Here is a 23,359-nt window from a genome sequence, read left to right as displayed (position 1 = left end):
AAAGCCCAGGGGAAGGAGGATAATATTAACAGGATATGAGAAATGGGGCGAAGACCGAATACAAGATCTCACTCACAAACCTGCGCTTGTTTAAAGGTAATAAAAACACAATCTCCTTCAAAGTTTTTTTTTTTAGATCGACCTAGCCACCCTACCCTGTGAGTCTACAAAATTTGGTCAGCTTTTGAAAACCAGAAAAATAACCTTGGTTGGTAACCAAAGAAGGACATTATTCCTTTGCTGGATTAGCGACTCTCTAGTGCCCTGAAGCAGAGGATGGACATTTATCCTTATTGCGACATATGAGCAACAGGCAGGAGGTAGATAGAGGGTAACCTCACTAGAACACCCCTCCTCTTTGTTTTGTAGCCTCATATTCCCCATATCCTGGCTGGTGAAATACTGTTAGACTAGCCGGCTTATTATTGCTGGCTGTTTGGAGCAAAGGTGTTGTCAGCCCGCCACAAGGCCAGAGGACCTACCCAAACTTAGATCACAGGGCACAATATATGGTTTCCCCACACTGCATGACCAGGGACAACTTCTAATTGACAGTGTTGTGAAAGATGAAGGTGCAGGACAGAAAGAGGGTGACCCATTTGATTTTCATAAGGGCAGTTAGAACGGAGGGTGTGATCATTTGACTGTAACCCAGGGCGCAAATGTGGAACCCCCAGGTGCCTCCATGTGAATAGGCTGAGCTTCTCCTAACAGGAGAGAAAGGGTACCTTGGCTTAATACTACGTAAAAGTTCTTCAATAACATAATAATTGGGCATGGATAGGAGAAAGCAAACTTTCCACTGCATTGGACACAATGGAAGCTGCTGGGCTAGAACCAGGAATGCTGGATTGAGAGTCTAAAGAGGGGTGTGATTTCCTTACCCCCTGGTGTCTTTTCCATTGGGTAGGAGGGCCTTTATTTTGGGGTGAATTTGGGGCCACGCCTATGTTTTGCCCATGGTCAGCAGTAGAAGCTGCAAGGAGAGACAATGACACAGACACTTGCCCCTGGGCAGGCACTTGGGACTGTTCCAAGTACAGCCAGAAAGCCTGTCTCTACAGATGAAACTGTTCCAGGACCTGCGGCCATGATAGTAGATAAATGGCATACAGCATGTTCTGTTTCCTTACTTGAGGTGCCCACTGCACGTTTAATGTAGTTATCCAGGGTTAAGGAGTATGAACTAGGCTTGACAGATAGTGGGTCTTTGCATTTCATTAGCACAAGAGTAAAACATTACCAAACTAATGAAACAACAGTACCTCAAGATCTTGAAAGGTAGGGTTAAGAGAGGTGGGCCAGCCCAGGCTCCCTGGGGGCTCCATGGTGTGGACAGGCCACCCTTGGTCTGGGCTTCACCTGGGTGCAGCTCGTGCTCGTCCCACACAGTGGGTGAAGCGGAAACACTATATAGCTCAGTGAGGGGTCAGGTTCGTCCCCCTTCCACTCACTAAACATTGGCACTCATGGGCACATTGGATTCTGGGCCCTGGAGTCCCTGACAGCCACATTGATTTCCAATGCAGCGGATGAAGCGGAAGTGCTTTATCGCACAGTGAGGGGGTGGGTTCCTCCCCCTTCTCTCAGAAAGTGTTGACACTCACGGGCGCATAGGATCCTGGGATCTAGAGACCCTGAAAACCACAGCAATGTCTTGCGTAGGGGGTTAAGTGGACAGCCACAACATTGCTTAGCCCAAAATAACTCTATACTCATTTCATTGATACACAACATTTTTTGCACATAGTAGAATCAGTTCATAAGTGTCAAAAATAAATTTGAAGGACCTCAAAAACCCTCAATAATATGGACACAGTGCTAATACTAAATAAGCTAACACTCAAATATTTGTGCCCAGTTGCATCTTTGTGGTGATTCTGTCGTTCTGGGTAAGAGGCTATCAAACATTTAAAAACAATCAGATTCTAAGATTTTTTAATTTTTTTCTAAATTCCGGCATTTATGCTATTTCAGCACTGTGTTTGTACTTGAATGGCCTTCATCATGTCATGAAAGCGCATTATACATTTTGCAGTGTAGACAACCCCACCGACTTGGCACAGTTAGTTTTGGTGAAAGTGCTTATACTGGTGTGGCAGGAACACTTTTGTCAAAGCTGTAATGCCAGTTGCTGCCACATTTAGGCATGCACCAGGAATTATTTCAAATATTTCAGTAATAAACCCCAAAAGCAAGGGTGTGCTTCTGAATATGTAAAACAATGGCCCTGGCCTAGCACAAGTGTAGGATGATCGTTTCTGAAATATGAAACATTTTGCGGCTCTGACATGCAAGGGGTTTTTCTCCTTGCACATGGAGGCCAGTCATCACGAAGGGCAGTCATAATTTTTGCTACCCATGTCTGCCCTGTTACCCATGACTGTCATGCCCCCATACAGGAAAAAAATTGCTTCAACCAGGTCCACCATATATGGCGAGGGCCCTTCAGCACATTAAGCCTGGTGTCCCCATGAAGGGTGGGAATCATGGGTAATGGGTCATACAGCTGAGCCAGTTGCAGCTACACTATTTAATATACTACCTCAAAGAAACAGGGTCATGGTTTTTGTGGGTGGGACTACCACCTGTTTATAGAAAGGCCCAGCGCAGACACACACCAGGTGCCCATCCACACTCACTGTTCATCTGTATAGCTGAAAGCCCTTCAACAAAAGGGTAGATAAGGTATGTCTTTATTCACCAGATACTAGTATCTTTTTAACTAAATGTTCAACCTGCAGATTTGTTATAAAGGAAAGTGGTCCTCCCAATAGCTTAACCTTTAATGAATATAAGAAACAGCTGATGTTCTGTCTAAACAGCAGATCACCCTCACGTCACAAATTACATTTTTATGCATTTGTCTGTGAAAAACAACTGGCCATGATGTTCCTCACAGAGACCTGCTGCATGAAGGTTCTCTTCCAGTCGTGATTCAGGTCATACCGCAGGATACAATATTGCTAGGACTGACGACTGTACCGGCCCGGGGGTGATTTAGCCATTGTACATAAATATTCTGTAAAATGTACTCCTTCCCCACCAGACTGTGAAAGCATCACCTTCACGATGAATGTCACCACCACATTTTGAGGACATTGATTTACCGACTGCTGGGATCCCCTTCTCGCTTCCTTCAAGCTCTCTCGAGGCAGTGGCCAGTGTGGCCCTTAACCCAACTTCATCCTACTGGGAGACATGGATGTTCATTTTGACATCCCCAATGACTTAGTAGGTGGCAATTTAGTTCATGACTTAGCTATCTTGCAGCTTGCACAGCAGGTGCAAGGCCCTACCCACAACAAAAGACATCTCCTGTATCCTGTCTATTCTAATATTCCAAATTTAGCAGTCTTAGATCCCCTACCCAGCATTTGGTCTGATTACTACCTGATAACACTTACTCAGCCTGGAAAGGCTAATGATAGCAGACCTTCACAAATAATAAAGACAGACCTGTATTGGTCCACACTGCAACCCAAAAAATAGGAACTATCTCTCAGGAATGCCAGGCCAGTGGTCGGAAATGACATCAACTCTGCATCTCTGAAATTTACAAACTGGATATCTACTACCCTCTTCCAGAACATTCCCTTAAAAAAAATTGAAGCACGCAAAGCAACAAAAAACATCCCCATAGTTCAACCCTCTTCTCTCAAATTTAAAAAGGGAGTATAAGAGAGGGGAAAGGGAATGAGAACATTTTATGATGCTGAAAGTAAAGCAAACTAAAGGAAAATTATAAAGAAATTTTATGACGATATCAAGAATGCCAAAACCAGTTATTTTGCCTCTAGAATTGAGAAAAACATCTAATTTCCCCTGGGAGATGTTTCAAATAATGTAAACCCCTCACAGTTCCTGGGTATCCATCTGTCTCGAGTGAATTGGCCTCACTCCACTGGCTCCCAATGGAGCATAGAATAACATTCAAGGCCCACTGCATAGCTCATAGGATGTACTACAAAAGAGGTCCCAACTGCCTCAGTCCCTTTTACAGCCATATATCCCCCACAGGGTGCTAATGTTTGCAGACGCTATGCAATTTTCAGTTCCCAGATTCGCAAAGCAAGGGCTGGCAGCAAGTCCCTTTCATGTCTTGTTCTAAAGTTATGGAACTCCCTTCCAGTTAGGATTTGTAAGATCCAAAATAACTTTAGTTTTAGGAAGCACTTAAAAGCATGTCTATTTGTTAAATGGACTACTTTGATGAGCAAGACAGACTGGATAACAGAATTATTGCTAGTATTCAGGTGGTCTAGTGCTGGGAAGCCCGCAAGTAGCCATGCACTTTATAAATCAAAAAGAATAGAACATAGATAGGCCCTTCCTCTGTCAAACTAAGCAAACCACAAAGGAACTACCTGGGTCTGTTTAGAGGGCTTCCAAGTACTTGGATGCAAAACAGCAAGCAACATTCAGGTATCAAACAGTAAGGCAAAAAAACACCCATGGTGCCACGGGGTAAAATCAGAACACTGGGTCACTCAATCCAGGAAAAGATGTTCAGGATAGTAGGGATTCAGGTGAGTAAACAAGTTCTTCATATTAGCAGGGTGTCAAGATCTCCTCAAAAATACAAATATATTTTGAATGTTTTGTGAGGTTTTGCTTTGCATTTTAAAGGACTATTCAGCCATGATTGCTAAGATTTTGACACTTTCCAAAATACATAACCATTCAAATGCAGCACAAGGAGGGTCTTTTTGTACTATCAACAGATAACAAGTTTATTGTGTACACTTCACCATCGATCAACATCACGACACATCAACAAACCCCCCCCATCGTCCCAGGCTGCAAATGGGGCAGCTGGATTGCCACCCTCAAAGATGCCAGACTCAGTCCTGCAGACACGCTTCAACACTACGTCCAAATCCTCTCCAACTGGCTGTCATCCTCCACTGACACCATCGCCCCCCTGAAGAACACCACCAGTAACAGACCTTCCTAGTAAGCCACATGGTTCATCCCAGAACTTCAAACCCTCAGATGCTACTGCAGGAAATTAAAGTGACACTTGTGCACCAAAACAAAACCTGCAAACCTCGACTCTTTCAGGTCAGCCCTCAACACATACCACCACTGACTCAAGGAAAGCAAAAAAGAAGTACTCACCACCCACATCGAGTAAAATGCTTGAGAACTCTTCAGCATAGTCAGAGAATTCCAGTGCCTCTTCATCACTGAGAGCACAATCCATGCCTCCCAAACCATCTGTGTCAAGCTATCGTACTACTTCCACTACAAAATCTCTGACGTCTACAGCAACTTTGATCCCCAGCCTGCTGACCTTCACCTAGCCTGCACCGCACCCTACCCGCACCGGATCACCGAATGGAAGCAGCTCTCTACCAAAGACACCATCACCATCATGACCTCCATTCACTCCTGATCCCCCATCGACCCCTGCCGGCACCACTTCTACAACCTAGGTAAAGAAGCAATTGTAGCAACCCTCAAAGAAATCTTCAACACCTCCATCATCACAGCCACTATACCTGATGCCTGGAAACACGCCGAAGTCAAGCCCCTTCCGAAGAAACTCTCAACAGACCCCAGCAGACCCAGTTTTGCGTGAAAAAGTTTACTGCTGGCTAGCACCATTCCTCGACGCCGGCCGGGGTTCATATTTATGGAATGACGGTAGCCGGCGGTAAGGCCCCGTTAGTGTCATGAAAAAGTACACTAGCAGGGTGGGGGAGGCATAGGGTGAACAAGAGGTTGTGTGTCAAAGGATGACGCTAGTCTGGTTGGAGGCATAAAATTGCCTCTAGCAGACTAGCGTCATTTTTTGACATACAACCCCCATGGACATGACTCCTGTCTTAGTAAATACAGGAGTCATGCCCACCACCCCAATGGCCATGCCCAGGAAACATATGTGCCCTGGGCATGGCCACTGGGCCCAGTGCCATGTAGGGGGGCCCAAGTTAGGTCCCCCTATGGCACTTTTAAATAAAATTTAAAATACTTACCTGTACTTACCTTACTTACCTGGAATAGGGTCCCCCCCACCATCTGGTGTCCCTCTGGTGTGAGTGGGGGTGTCCCTGGGGCAAGGGGAGGGCACCTGTGGGCCCATTCATGGTACAGGTGGGCACACTGCTGATTGATGTGTCCTGGGGACAGAGGTCTGGGGACGTTGGGTGGCTGCTGTGGTGTTAGATACTGAGGGGGGAGGTTCTGTGGTGGAGTGGGTGTGGGCTGGGGTATCCAACTGACCAGTGGTACGTGATGGGCCAGGGAGTTCATCCAAATCCAGAACTCCCGAGTTGCTGTCATCCCTGGGGGTATCTTCTGGTAGGGGACTGGGTAGCCGTGGCACCTCCTCGCCGCTGAAGGTGGCTGGGGCATCTGTGAGGATGTAAGTATTGTATTATGCTACATGTCTGTGAAATATTCTGCATCTATAGCTTTCCCTGTGTTATTGCTGAACCCCTGCCACCTTTGTTTGTGTATGGTGATGTATTGTGGGATTGTTAGTTATCCATGCTGTGCATGCATTGGTGGTGGGTGTACATGCAGGGCTTAAAAGAATGTGCATGCTTAAAGGAATGTTCATGCAGTGGGTATGGCATGCAGGGCTTGGCATTTGGGTTAGTTAATTGTGGTGGTGCACTGTGTGGGATGGTGAGGAGTGATGGGTTTCAGGGTGAGGGGTGGTGGTGGTATGCATGTATTAGGGGGATAGGTAGTGTCCAGCCCTCTGGCAACTCCAGTGAGTCCCTCAGGATACAGGATTGCCAAGACTTGCTCCTCCCATGCTGTCAGCTGTGAGGGAGGTGGTGGGGGTCCACCGCCAGTCCTCTGGATGACGAGCTGGTACTTTGCTGTTATCGAACATACCTTCCCTCGTAGGTCATTCCACCTCTTCCTGATGTCATCCCTTGTTCGTGGATGCTGCCCCACGGCGTTCACCCTGCAAACGATCCTCCGCCATAGCTCCATCTTCCTTGCAATGGATATCTGCTGGATCTGTGCTCCAAACAGCTGTGGCTCTACCCTGACTATTTCCTCAATCATGACCCGCAACCCCTCATCAGTGAAATGGGGGTGCCTTTGTGGGGACATGGGTGTTGTGTGGTGTGTGTTGTGCAGGAGGGGTTGAGTAATGTGGTGGGCTGTGGGGTGTGTGGTACGTGTGGTACGTGAAGGTTGAATGGGTGGTTGTGGGGTCTTTTCGTGTTAGCAAAGGATTGTGGTTGATGTGGGTGTGTGTTTTATAGTGCTGTTGGTGTGTGTGGGGTGTGTGTAATTGTGTCCAGTGTGGGTTTTCGGTACTGGCCAATGTTGGCTTGTTTTGTCTTTGGGTTGCCTTATCCGCCGCAGCGGTGTTCACCGCCAAAGTTTTACTGTAGTGAATGTCCGTTGTGGTGATTGGTGGGTCAATATTTGGAGAGCGTAGTGTTCGTGGGGTAATGGTATGGGTCGTAGTACCAACAGTGTATCAAGTTCAGAGGGTCTGGCGGATTTGTGGTTGTGGCTGTTTTCTGTCGGTTTTGAGATTATGTTTCATTATGTGGCAGATGGATGTCTGCCTCAGCAGCAGTATGCTGGCGGCAGTCAGCACAACAGTATTCTGTATTTACCGCCAAGATCATAATGAGGGCCATAATGTTTTAGAATTTATTTTTTATTTTTATGTAAAATAAGTATACATGTATTTTATTATAGTAGTAAATGTAAATAATGTAAAAAAATAAAATATACATTTTTAATCACTGTATATATATATAAACAGAAACACTATGTTTGTGTGGTTATATAAATATATACTTTTACATAGTATTAAATTATATTAATGGTACATGCTAAAATATTTAAGATTTACTAAATACACACATATATATGTGTATATATATATATATATATATATATATTGGTATGTTTTTTACAATATTCAGTGTGAAACGATATTTATTGAAATATTTTTGTACTTACCATTATGAGTATAGGAAAATTATATTTTTACTATCAAAGTTTTTGACTCTGTATTTTTTTTGTACAAAATTGTTGGTTCCAATATTATGCCAGTGATCTATTTTTTAACACCCACTCTATATGTTTTATTCATGTTACTTAACATTATCTCATGCTATGCATGTGTATGTATGCAAATAACAACTTTATGCCTTTAGCTGCGATTCCGATTAAGATTATTTTGCCCCCTATGCTGTATGCATCAATAATAAGTTATATATATTAATATATTTGTGTAGCCAAATTTCTTAACTGTGTATGTCTTTCTCCACACCTTCAGTGATACTATCAACTATGGTATTCACTCTACGTACCACTCATCTGATGCCATCATGGGCATCCTGTAGGAGCATTTCAGCATCTATTGGTTAGGTCAGTCTCTGATCATAATACAAGCACAACTATCTTTATTCCTGTTTAACTCATTTTCATCTGCTGTTGTTTCTAACAATTGTCTATCCACTGACCAATTTCTCTGTGATAATTAAAAGCTTTTCGTATATTTAACTTTTTTCACATCCAATAGTAGTGTCACCTACGACAGGTCTAATCAGTTTCACTGCCACAGTTCTGAAATTTACTTGAATTGTTTACATCAGCTACATTTTCATCTACTACTGGATTTTCTTCTAGGACACAGGTTCATTAGCTGATTAACTAATATTTAGTGGTCCATCAACAAAGGAAGCATTCCCAGGAAGAGCAGGTAAGGCAATATCTATCTTGTTTGTGTGGACATGTATTAATCTACAACTTACAATGGATAAAATTCTAATGTTTCATAAATGTATGCTTAAATGTCATTATTTGCTTTTGAAGTAACCTATAACATCTATGTTTTAGGCATAAACACAATCTATTATGCCAAACATATTAAATAGCTTTCATTTTCTTTAGCTCCTGGAACTGATAGTATGCACAAGAGGATGATGTTGTGCAATCTAAGTGAAAAACCTATCCACTTCCTAGCTGTCATGTCCCGTGGCCAGCACAGCTGAAGAGGAGGAGGATTGTTTGGCTCCACCAGACAGAACATCTCTAGAAAGGCTTAATAACTGGTCAGCAACCTGCTTCCTAGAGAGCCCCAATGGCATGCAAATCCCAGGAAACAGTTATAAACTCATGGATGAATTTACTGGCGAAGCAGGACTCTCTTGAATACAACCCTCATCATGAGGCCCTAGGTCTTAGGCATGACTGAGAAACAGACCTTCGACTTGGAGAACATTGAGAAATGCATGAAAAAAGACATGATGAACTTTGAGCAGCAGGGTCAAGTCAGGAATTTCAGTCAAAGGTGGTATACCCACTTGCAAGGCCCATCCCACCCACACACCCTACGAAGAACTTACCAGCAGGGCCCTTAAATACCCCTGCTCCAGTTCCACAACCTTAACTTATTCTAAGCCTTGTATTACAAATGTGCTCAGCTCACAGTTATGAGACCCCTTCATCTTGGGCATGGACAACAGACACCCTGCTTTGAACAATTACTGATGGACCCATCCTCACACAGGATACTGCAAACCCCACATGTATTGTTGTATTGGAAACATTTGTATTGTTAAACTTTTTAGAATAAATGTCACTGTTGCTCACCTGTGTGTCATCTGTATCCACGAAGATGGGTGAAGGAAAAAAATGTAATGTAATATGCTAGAGACAGTGGATCATTCAACAGTACCTCTTACAATAGCACCTCTACACACACAGAATAAAGTAAGAGTACAACCATTTTAGTCACGTAGTCTGGAAAATACTATGATAGTCATGTACTTTTGAAAATATATGCTGCTGCACTTCGATTGGTTGACCGCAACTAATCGCAATGGGTCTGTGGATCCAAGAGCCTGAGTGCAGGATCTCATTGGGTGGCTGTAACTGGAGGAAAATGTGCGGGTTAACATTTTAGGAATGAGGGACTCACTCCCCTAGTGCTAGAAACATTTCAGAAAAAGAATATACGAGGGCAGGTTAGGGATACCCTTGCCACACCCTGCTAATTCCCTCACGTTACATCACTCATAACATATTCTATGATAACATGTCTGCAACATCTGAAATGACATCATTCAAGACAACACTGTGCATTGGAAAATGGCGGGGCATGATTATAGTCACTTACATATATATATATATATATATATATATATATATATATACATATATATATATATATATATGTATATATATATATATGGGTGTGTGTATAGATGTGTGTGTCTGTGTTTGTTGGTGTGGGTGTGTGTGTGTGTGTATATATATATATATATATATATATATATATATATATATATATAAAACCTAGTGACGATTGCCACTAGGTTGTTATGGTTAGGACATAGTTTCCATAGGCAGAGGGCTTGATGAATCTTTACAAACTTTTCAAAACATATACGTTGCTAAGCTCAGCTTCTGTCTTAGATGTTTTGGGGTGATCCATCAAGCGGGTGCTGAGAAAAAGGGGGGGTCCCAAAATGCATTTTCCCCATTCACTTTTCCATAGGACCTTTAGACATGCCTACATCCCGAGCCGCTAAACAGAATTACACCAAATTTGGCACAAAGTAAGATTCTGTTCCACAGATCACACTTTATGTGGTTTGATGTGAATCTGGTCAGTAGTTTTGGAGTTATTTAAGGCCAAAAAATACAGATATTTAGGGACACGGATCCACGTCCCACAGGAAGAATCTAATTGGTTGCTCACAACCTGAGAGAAATGTTGTGGCCACCATTTTGTTTTGTCTGTAAATGGTTCCTGGGGCTGAAATAATGGGGGTCAGTGGAGCTCATGGGGTCAGGGTACAGGTTCCCTGACCCCATGGGGGTGATATAGTTGTGGTGATGGAACAAATAATTGGCTTGAAAAGCCAGAATTTTTTTATTTTTTTACATTTCCTAAGATCCGTGGATTTCGTGAAACATTAAAAAAAAATCAGTCCATATTCTGACAGAGACACTCTCACATTCAGTCTTACATCCAGTCAAACACTGTCATGCCCACACTTACACCTATCGAGATGCTGTTACATCCACTGTCACATCTACACAGACACTCTCACTCACACTCAGAGAGACACTCCCACACCAACCCTCACATCCAAAAAGGCACTGTCACACTCTCTCTCACATCCAGACAGAGACTCTTACGCTCAGTCTCACACTACATAGACACTCTCGCATGTAGTCTAAAACCCAGCGACACACTCTGACACTCACCCTCACACCCAGACAGCTACTCTCACACCCAGTCTGACGTGCAGGCAGACACTGTCACACCAGTCTCACACCATCAGGTATTCTGTTATGTCCACTATCACATCTATACAGACACTCTCACACCCAACCTCATATCCAGGCAGACACTGTCACACACCCTCTCACACCCAAACAGAGACTCTCATGCTGAGTCTCACTTTAGCATAGACACTCTGACATATAGGCCCATATTTATACTTTTTTGCACCATATTTGCGTAATTTTTTGACGCAAAAGCAGCGCAAACCCATAAAATACAATTTTTTTTGTAAGTTTGCGTCACTTTTATGTAAAAAAATGATGCAAATACGGCGCAAAAAAGTATAAATATGGGCCATAGTATCCAATCCAGAGACATACTCTGACACTCACCCTCACACTCAGATAGTTTGACACTAAAGGATACTGTTAGACACAGTCTCACAGCCAGATACACATTCTTACAGATATTTACAGATGGAGAGGAACATTCAGTGGTAAATGATCTGGGGTAATATGTGGACACTGATGCATTTAAAAGACTTAGGTTAGGAGTTCCCTGGTCACATATATTTATACACGTGGTATTTTGATGAAATCTGTTTAGAATTTTAAAACTTTTTATTTCCTTATAGGAGCTCCACAGATGGGTTCACGGAGCAGATCGGCATTTGAAAACAAATAAGTATATAAACATAGATGTGTATATAATATATGAGTAATGGATTGGTTCTGAAAAGAGCCTTTGTGTTTATGATGTGTAGGTGATTGACACACATGATAGAGGAAGCAGTCTCTCAAGTTATGCTGGAACACCTTGTTGCCTTTCTCTGTTAGGTGAACTCCATCATTTCTGTATGAACCCTCCATATCAAATTGTAAGTTGTTGTGGTGTATAGAGCTCATGTTATGATCCCTGAGGAATGCAGAAACTGTTTTAATTACATGTTTCCTGGATTTGTATATTTGTGAGTAGAATTGAGTTGACCAGTTCCTCTTCTGCCTTTGGCAAATATATGAAAAAACCAAGGCAGTGTGAAGGAAGAGTACCATTGATTTTCCAAATGTATCCTTCATTAATATTTCCAAACCAACTACTGTGACTGCACCCAGGTCATTGCTACTACAGTGTACAATCATAAGGTCTAGATGTTGGCAATCCTTAATGGTTTCAACCAAAGGGAGTAATTTATTCCCCTTTAACCCCCTCCGGCGAATCCAAGTAATATCCACATTATACAAACCTAGGTTTCTATCAATACCACTTCTTTTTACAGTCTCTCTGGCCCAAAACACAAAGCTGTGTCCCAAAATCTACACCACGAGCATCTTGGAGGTAATTTGGAGGAGCACACAGGAGATAACTACAGCTAAATGAGCATTGTTTAAAATTAATGTAGTTAAGATGAAGTGTAGTAGGTACAGTTTCGTAGAACAGATTCAATTAGCTATTGTACATATGTTTTAGGGTGAAAGTAGGTAATGAGGTTATGTGATTTGTAAGTATATGTTGGATTGGTTTTTCAAAAATGTAAACGTAGTTGTGATATGTTCACTGTAAAAGATTCAACCACACCTGCTAGAGATAGCTTGAATGTAAGCATGCTTTAGTCGGAAACTGTTATGAATTTGTGATCTGCTGCAGCAGAATTTTGCAGACTGTATAACCATGGTAACAGAGCTACAGGAGCATGATGGGTAAGGGAATACAAAAAAAGACTAGTCTGTGCCTTTGTTTTACAATATATAGAGGCAATAATGATTTAAAATGATTGTTTAATGTTATGATTTTGTTTTGTATCATAAAGAAAGTGTTTATATGGATGTATATTTCTTTATAAAATAAAAATAAAAAATTCCAAACGTCCCTGTGGATCTGCAATCCACACACAAATTTACACAGGTGGGCCAAGTTGAGCGCCCTTGTGGGTCCGCGGATCCGGTGAAACTCCAACCCTATTGGCTTGTTTTGGAGGAGTACTGCAAAGGGTTGACTAGAGAACCCAGTCACAAGTTGTAGATCATTTTAATAACATGAAAGGGAGATTGTGATTGGTGTAGTGATTGAGTAACCCTGAAAGCAAAGTTGAAGATGTTGCCATTACTGGTTGCCTGTTATGAGAGTGGACTTCTTGTGGTTTGGTTTTTCTTTACATTTTCCAGTGAGAAGATATTTTAATTGATTCTCAAAGAGAAGCATCCAGTACAATAAAGACAATCTTCAAGCATGTATAGTGAAATATATTTTATTATTCAAAGTATTAGTAAACTAATATTTGGTGAAAGAAAGTGAGGAGTGTGTTCACAAAATGCTATAACAGAAATACTATGTTTGTGATTTATGTAAAGAAATTATACAAGTAATTCAATATATAAGAAAGGTATTTAGCTGAACTAGGCTAAAGGGATTCATGGATATTTCTAGTTTCTTTCAGTATAATAAACTGATCCCTGATTTATGTTGAAGTTGCTATGGAGAATGTACTGATGACCTATTTAATGATTAAAAATGTTCTATTCAGTTTTGAAAATGTAATGTGTAGGTCTATACTGAAATGGGTGTGCATAAAAGCAAAGTGGAATTCATGCAGAGAGTCAGAGATGTATTGTGAGATGATAGAGGTTATTTCACTATCAGTTAGACATGGATATGAGTGAAGTATACTACTTGAAAAGCTAGGAAAAAAGATTTTGTGAGAACACCTTGAAGTTTTTCTTTGCTTTAGAAAGTGAAAGAGTCAGATATACTGCATGGAGGCTGTAGAGGAGGTTCCTGTGTCTACAGAAGAGAAAGAAAAAAGTGTTGTTAAGTTTTATTGTCTCAAACCTGCACTTGCTATGTTAAAGTACAGAGTCTCTAATGTACATGATCAAGCAGATACAAAATTATACAAATATAACGGGAGACTCATAATCAGATATATAAACAAGCAGTTGTATTTTGATGTGCATATAGAGACTTTAGGTATATAGGCTGCAGTAAGAGATGTATTTAGGATGTAATATAGTGAATGCAATATATATGTTTCTATATTGATAATATAGATCATTATTTTTATAAATTGTGGTTTAAATATGGTTTAGGCTACACAGTTTTATTTTTTTAAGTTCACTTGGTATTAGAATATGTGTTTTAGTAGGTTTATAAAGTGTGTTATGAGAAAACTTGTCCTTTCAGTGAGATGCATGTACAGTATAGAATAGAGTGTATTCTTATTAAAATATGAAACGTCGTTTTGAGTTTTATGAACTGAGAAACAGTGAGAAAATCACAAGCATAGTCACCAATACAGACACTAACGTGCTAAAGTCATACACCATGGGTCATACTGATAAATTCACTAAGAGAATAAGAAATAGACTGATGCATACATAGACACTCATACGCAAACACTGATCTGTACACTGACACACCTATGCACACCGTGATGTATAGACTGACATACCCAGATGCGTACTAATCAGTAGGGTAACACACCCCGGCATGCCCAATGCATGCACTGACACACGTAGGTGGATACTGATGCATTGACTGAGATATCCAGGTGCACTGTAATGCATACACTGCAATACCCAGGTGACAGTGATACATGCACTGACACATCTAGAGACACACTGATATATACAATGAGACACTTATGAATGCAGTAATACATATAGTGACACACACAGACACACTCCTATTTATACTGTGACACATCCAGATAAACTCTCTTACGTATACTGAGACACCCAGGAAAGCAAGTATTCATGTACTGACAGATCCAGGCACACATTGGTGCATGCACTGACACACCTAGGTGTACACTGATGCATTCACAGAAACATTCAGATGCACACAGATGTATATACCGAGACACCCAGGCACATAGAGATGCACAGAGTGAAACTCACACACCTAGGAACACAGTGATGCATACACTACCACACACAGGTACACACCAATAAAAATGATGATACACTCAGGCAAATATATAGATATACTGATACACTTAGGTGCACACTCATATTTAGAGGTGTACAGCTAGGTACACACTAATACATACACTGAGATAGCGAGAGAGCTATTGATGCATACACTGAGACAGATAGGTACTCACTAATGGATAGACTGAGACACCCATGTATACTGGTATGCACACACTGATGCACCCAGCCAAATGCTGATGTACATACTCATCCACCCAGACCTGAATACTGTCAGACATCTTGAAAAATATTTATACATACAGTGAGACAGTAATCTAGTGACATATGCATAGAGGGATACATCTGGTAGGACATTCATCCAAATAGGAAAAACTTTTAAGAATACATGGATACATATATTCACATGAACAAGGTAACACATAAATATTTTGACACAGGAGACTCAGTGTTATATTGACTGGTACATCTAGCAGAAAGTCTTGCATTCACTGATGCACTTATACACAAACTATAATATAGTCTGGCAGATAGAGGTACACCTTAATGTTGTGTACATTTGTGAATTTAGTATCAAGTAAATGTTGTATTAGACAATGTTGTTCTTATTTTTTTCCATATGTGTAAATGTATTCTTTATTTGGTTTCCAAGTATTGATTTCTACCTAAGTAAGAAAATTCACAATGCCTGACAAAAGAGAAACCTGAGGGCCTAAGGGCAGTGCTGGAAGGGGAATCGCTTCCCTTCCAGCCCTGACCCCCCCTAATGATGTGAGTGTGCAAAAGCATGCTGACATCATCAGAGGGGGAGGACTCGGTGGAAGCCATTTGCTTCCACCACATCGAGGGAGAAGAAGGTGAGTTTCTTCTCATGCCGGGGGGGGGGATTGCACAGAAAGAGGCATTGTGGGAAAGGAATGGGTGATGCTTTCCCTCAATGTCTCTTTCAGCATTCTGACTGCCTGATCGCAGTGCGATCAGGCAGCAGGAATGCCCACTAGGCACCAGGGATTTTGTTTTGATTTGTGTTTTGTAATTTTATGTGTCGGGGAGCGGCCCCTTAGAGAAGGGTCGCTCCCCTAAGGATGCATAATGTTTTTCGCCCTTTCTGCCCTCCTTGGGGGCAGATCGGGCTCTTATTTTTAGGCCGATCTGCCTCCAAGGGGGGCAGAAGTCACTGGAAACCAGGCATTATTTTTCTGGGTGTGTTTTTTTGTGTGGGGGGTGGACCCTTGGGCAAGGTTCACGCCTCAAAGGGGACAAAGTATTGTTGGGCATTTCTGCCTCCCTTTGGGGCAGATCAGCCTATTTTGTTAGGTCCATCTGCCCCCAAGGGGGGCAGGAGCCACTTGGCACCAGGGATATTTATTATGTGTGTGTGTTTTGTGTGGGGGGTGGCCCCTTGGGCAAGGGTCGCCCCCTAAAGGGGGCAATATATTTTAGGCCATTTCGGCCACTCTTTGGAGCAGATTAGCACATTAGTCTTTTTTTTTTTAGGCCTATCGGCCCCCAAGGGGAACAAAAGCCACTTGACGCCAGGGATTTTTTGCGTGTGTGTGTTTTTCTTATTTGGGGGTTGGCCGCTTGGGCAAGGGTCACCCTCCGTAGGGAGAAAAAGCACTGTTGGGCAGTAGGGGGGAGATCGGCCAATTTGTTTTAGGAAGCCACTTAGTGCCAGGGATATTGTATGTGTGTGGTTTGTGTGGGGGAGGTGGCTCCTTTGACAAGGGTTACCCCACAAAGGGGGGGGGATATATTTTATGCCGTATCTGCTCTCAGCCTATTTTTTTTAGGCCTCTGCCCCCCAGGAGGGCAGAAACCACTTGAAGCCAGGGATTGTTTACTTTTTTTTTTTGTGTGGGGGGCGGCCCCTTGGGTTAGGGTCACCCCCCAAAGGGTGCACAGCAATGTAGGCCATTCCTGCCCCCCTTGGAGGCAGATCGGCCTATTTTTTTTTGGGCCTATCTAACTCCAAGGGGGGCAGAAGCCACTAAGGCACCTGGGCAAATTTCTAAATGTTTGATGGCGGGTGTTTGTCGACTAGCGAAGTATTGGCATTTGTGATTATAATGTTTTATTTCTCCTTTTTGTTCTAGTTCAAAACTTTTGCTTCCGTTCCTGTGACTCCTTGCAGTTTTGGCAGTGGTTGACCAGCAGTTTGCATAGTTGCATGTTTTAGGTAAGAAAAAACTGTGTACTCCAAATGACTATTCTTGCCATGCATGAATGACATTTTGTAAGTGGTGCACTAAATGCAGGATTGTGTGTGAAATTGTCTTTAGATTAGCGCACAAAGATATTTGTGTTGTCTTATGTGTAATTTTCTTTTCTTTTTTCTTTTTAGTTGGATATCATTGGTGATTGCTGTGGCTGTGTAGAGTAGTTGCTGGTGAGTCTAGCTTTTTCAGGCAAGTGAGTGGTATAGTTTTTGAGTTTATAACTCTTAGTGATAAAGCCACTCTTTGTTTATTACTTATCTTACACAGGGCTGGTTGTTGGTGGTGCATTTGTCTAGTTACTTTTCATATGAAGGATCGTGGCTAGCAGTAGGATGACTACTCAGCAGGTTGTTGATGTGCTTTTTGAGTCGTCTTCTGACCATGATTATGAGACTTACTCTGTATCTGAGATACAGGAGGAAGTGCAAGATTCTGGAAGTGAATTTTCTGTTGGAGAGGAATTGTCTGATGAAGAAGCCACTCTCAGTGCTGATGAAGTGACTGTTTTAGAGGAGGACACTGATGTGCCAATGGTGCAGCAGCCAGCAGCTGAAAGGCTTCCTATTGGAAGACCTGAACTCTGGGTTGCCCCAAACATGGAGCAGCCACAGTTGCCTGCCTTCACTGGTCTCCCAGGATGTAGAGTGAATATAGAAAGCGTTTTGGCTATCAATTTATTTCAGTTGTTTATCAACAATGTATTTTTGAAAGAGATTGTTGAGCAGACTAATTTGTATGTGGATTAGTAATTGAGGGACAACGCTGCCCGACTTAGGCCACACTCTAGAGCTAGCCAGTGGAGTCCTACAAATCTGGAAGAGTTGAAAAAGTTCTTGGGTTTAACTTTTTTGATGGGGCTGATAAGGAAGACATCACTGTCTTCATATTGGTCTACTATTCCTTTCATGGCAACTGCTATATTTCCTGCAACCATGAGTCGTAACCAGTTCGAGCTTCTTCTTTGGATGCTGCAATTTGCTGAGAATGCTTTAGCCTTGCCATGAGATCACCATGACTCTGACCCTCTTTTTAAGATTAGTCCTGTCCTTGATCATTTTGTAGATCAGTTTTCAGAAGTCTATGTTCCAGGCAAAGAAATATCTGTAGATGAGTCTTTGGTCCTGTTTAAGGGTTGTTTGGTTTTTAGGCAGTACATTCCTACCTACAGGGCACAGTCTGGAATTAAATTGTATATGCTGCCTGAAAGTAGTACAGGATCTGTTTATAATTTCCCGGTCTACACTGGTTGGAATTCCAGTACTGACCCCCCTGGTTGTTCGCCCACTTTTGGAGTTAGCAAGAAAATTGTGAGGGAACTTGGTAGACGACTGTTTCACAAACATCCCCATTTGTTTGTAGATCATTTCTATACTGGAGTGCAGTTGTTCAAGGAATTGTTCAGAGTGGACACTGTTGCTGGTGGCACATTCCGCTCTAACCAGAAAGGCTATCCAAGAGAGCTTGTCTGTAAAAAACCTGAGAAGGGACAGTGCAGTGCCTTGAGGAATGATGAGCTCTGAAATTTGCAGACAGGAGGGATGTCTACATGCTAACTACGATCCATGGTGAGAGTACTTCACCAGTGGCTGTTTGGGGTCAAGTTGCTGAAGTGTGCAAACCTGTGTGCATTTTGGACTACAATAAGCACTTGGGTGGTGTTGATAGAGTAGATCAGAGGTTGGAACCTTACAGTGCTGCTTGTAAGACTTATAGCCCACTAGGATGCATTCAACAAGTACGTAACACCAGTAGATTTCTTGGTTTCAAAAAGGGCTCTGCTTTCAAGTCTTACACACAAAAAGAGGCCTTGACTTCACTCTTGTGAAAAGCAAGGATTCTTAGAGGATCTTGAAGCACGGAGGGAACCAAACAGTGATTTAGAGATATCATTAATGTGGGAAAGCCACAGAATATTGAAGGCGTAGTTTTTACTTAAATTGAATGCTAGAGTAAAATCGGCTAGAGCGAGAGCAGGTCCTCCAGGTGAGTTAGCTCCACTTCCTTATGAACAACAGTAGATGGTATTGAAGTGGGGATTCACAAAAGCCACCTGAGAAAGGCATTCTCCTCAACCTGAAGAGGCCCGCAAGGCATATAACCCGACAAGCCCCCACCATACATAGCAGCTGACAATACTCTAGTTTTATAGATATTGATCATTTCCCTAATGGGGCGATTACCAAGTTTATGGGAAGACCAGAAAACTCCCTTATACACCCTGCTCATTTTTGGGACCATGGACCATTATTATTTAAAAAAATGCACACATTACAAAATGAACTGACCTTTACAGTAGGAGTAGATTGATGAAAAATGTCCTACACTTCTGGATGTTTTCCCACAAGACATTGTGGATGCAGACCGACCAATGTCCCAGACATTAGGCCCTAGTCATCAGTCCACAAAATAACAGCAACCAGACAACCAGCAACTGCGGCTGCATTGGCCTGCAGAGTCCGCAGGGCACCATCAACACCATTCATAGAAAGGGAAAAAATATTGGGGCCAGAACACACCCTGTCTGACTCCCCTCTTAATTCTAAACACTGCAGAATATTCCCCATTGGGGCCCCAACGGACCTTAGTAGATAAACTCTCATACAATCAGGATGAGGGAAAAATAATACTCTCAGGGGCCCAAAGTGAAAGCAATATATGCCGCAGAATCAAATGTCCCACAAAATGAAAGGACCATGCTAAGGTCAGCAAAGCACAAGTGAAGAAAGCCTAGCTTAGCCTTATTGTATTTCCCAATGAGCCAATCTACATTTACACACTGCTCCACTGTCCCCAGCCCCCTTCTGAACCCATACTAGGCCTCCGAAAGAATACAGATGTCAGAGGTCTACTGTTACAATCTCTGCAGACCTCTGGACAACAGTTTTATGGAGTAATCAAGAAGGCAGATGGAGCAGTAGCACTTCAGGTCAGATTTATCCCCCTTCTTAAAAATGTGCACTATGATGGACTCAGCCCAAATGGAAGGAATTGTACACTCAGCCGCTGCATTAAACACCCAGGACAAAATGGGGCTCTATAACTCATTCACAGCTCTAAAAGCATCAACCGGCACCCCATTGGGCCGAAGAGCTTTACCCTAGCACTGCTTTCAAGAGATCGGAGGACCTCATCCAAGGTGAATAGGGAGGGATCTGCTATTAGTTGAAACAATACACTTAGATACATCCACAGGAGCCGAATGGCCACACACCAGATCATTACCAGTGGGTGGGTCAAAGATCATTGAAAAGTGGTCAACCCAATCTTGGAGATGGACAATCGAGGATAATTTAGGGGCAAAATCATTTTTAAAAAGGGACTTTAACCATGCTCCAAAGCAAAATAACTTTCTTTGTCTCTGCTGCCTGAGCCAAATTCAAACTACTCTCTTCCCTTTTTAACTTTTTGCTGGGAGCTGAAGCCACATTGTATTGTTTCCTTAGTTGCTTAATAGCAGACTAGTACCTTGGAGAACAATGCAAAGCAATCCGCAGCATCTTAGATGTGTGTGTGTGTGTGTACTTGAATGGTCAAACCAACTGCGTCTCTTGGAAGTCCTTCATTCAAGGGGCGAGTCAGTAAACCGTTAAATTTCCCAGCAATATTTTCAAAGACATCCATCAACCAAGCATGATCCACCTCGGTTCACAAACAATAGTTAAACTCAGTTGCATTTGTGGTTAACAGCTTCTGCATTACACTCATGGGATCAACCCCTGACAATCCAATGCGGATGCTGGTCTAATTGGGTTAGCGTTTGCTACACAAGTAGTAACTGTAGGGCTTTTGGCATAAAAAGACGCAGATAAAACAATTGGGTTGTGGTTGCTCACTGCGGTTCGAAGAACACGAAAAATAGAATTGAGGTTACTAACAGAAGAAGTTATTAAAATGTGATATTTTATAGTGCTTGCACCTCAACCAAAAATAATGGTTCTGCTCACTACTCAAAATAATACAATTCTCGGACAGCATGAAATTGTGTTTAAATATTAGAGAATTTATGGACCTCCCATACACGTTATGTGGAAATCTGAGAAACACCCACACACTGACACAGGTCTCGCTGGGAGAGGACATTTCTGAATATATTGAAATCACCACCCCATAAGATGGAACAATTAGAAAGCCAGAAACGTGTCTAAGTCTGCATCAAAGGTAGATACAACATCAATATGGGTGAAGTGGAACACATTACCATAAATATTTATTGTCACTAAATCAGGCCCCAGGGCAACCACACAAACTGGTAATATGGGGAAACAATAGCAGACCTTCTAATGATAGCAGGTAAAAAATTGGAAATTAGCATCTGCAAACCACCTTTGGCATGATCTGGCAGTGAGGAAATCGTTCTAGTAAATAAAGAAGAAAAATCTTCAACATGAATACGTTCCACACATCAGGTTTACTGGAGGCACAATATGTGTGAGGCAGAAACAATATGAAGTCAATCTGGGGCTGTTAATTTATTTTGAAGTCCAGAGATATTACATGAGGTGAAGTAACAAACTCCTTTGTAACCAGAGTGTATGTATTGGTACTGAACCTAAAACAGTGGGGTTAAGAGGCATTGATTAAATCACCTGGCAGGCAGGGGTTTAAAGGGACAGGAGCAGTGACTTCATCCACAGGCTCACAATTAAGTGAAAGGATATTAAAAGTATACTCAATAGAGCCATCCAATCAAGCTGGTTGAGGAGAGCCCTTGAGATCAGGCCATCCATCAAGTGACTGCAGGTGGTTCAGAGCCTCAAAGCTATTTGAAAGGGGAAGAAGAAAAGGATGATTAGCAGACATAAGCTGAACAGAAGATGGGCAATGAAACCCATGAGGGGCTTGAATCAGGTGGTGATAGAAAAAGCCCAGGGGAAGGAGGATAATATTAACAGGATATGAGAAATGGGACGAAGACCGAATACAAGATCTTACTCACAAACCTGGCAGTGTTTAAAGGTAATAAGAACACAATCTCCTTCAATGTTTTTTTTAGATCTACCTAGCCACCCTACCTTGTGAGTCTACAAAATGTGGTCAGCTTTTGGAAACCAGAAAAATAACCTTGGTTGGTTACCAACGAAGGGCATTATTCCTTTGTTGGTTGAGTGACTCTGTAGTGCCCTGAAGCAGAGGATGGACATTTATCCTTATTGCGATATAAGGGCAACAGGCAGGGGGTAGATAGAAGGTAACCTCACTAGAACACCCCTCCTCTTTGTTTTGTAGCCTCATATTGCCCATATCCTGGCTGGCAAAATATTGTTAGACTAGCCAACTTATTAGTGCTTGCTGTTTGGAGCAAAGGTGTTGTGAGCCCGCCACGAGGCCAGAGGACCTACCCACACTTAGATCACAGGGCACAATATATGGTCCCCCCACACTGCATGACCCGGGACAACTTCTAATTGACAGTGTTGTGAAAGATAAAGGTGCAGGACAGAAAGAGGGTGACCCCTCTGATTTCTGTAAGGGCAGTTAGAACAGAGGGCGTGAACATTTGAGTGTAAACCAGGGCACAAATGTGGAACCCCCAGGTGCCTCCATGTGAATAGGCTGAGCTCCTGGACTAACAGGAGAGAAAGGATACCTTAGCTTAATACTACGTAAAAGTTCTTCAATAACATCATAATTGGTCATAGATATGAGAAAGCAAACTTTCCACTGCGTTGGACATAATGGAACCTGCTGGGCTAGAATCAGGAATGCTGGATTGAGAGTCTAAAGATGGGTGTGATTTCTTTACCCCCTGGTGTCTTTTCCATTGGGTAGGAGGTCCTTTTTTTTTGTGGGGTGAATTTGGGGCCACACCTATGTTTTGCCCCTGGTCAGCAGGAGAAGCTGCATGGAGAGGCAATGACACAGACACTTGCCCCTGGGCAGGCACTTGGGACTGTTCCAAGTACAGCCAGAAAGCCTGTCTTTACAGATGAAATTGTCTAGGACATGCGGCCATGATAGTAGATAAATGGCATACGGCATGTTCTGTT

This window comes from Pleurodeles waltl, chromosome 2_2 (assembly GCF_031143425.1).
Source record: "Pleurodeles waltl isolate 20211129_DDA chromosome 2_2, aPleWal1.hap1.20221129, whole genome shotgun sequence".
Taxonomy (NCBI): domain Eukaryota; kingdom Metazoa; phylum Chordata; class Amphibia; order Caudata; family Salamandridae; genus Pleurodeles; species Pleurodeles waltl.
This window is presented reverse-complemented; position numbering follows the sequence as displayed.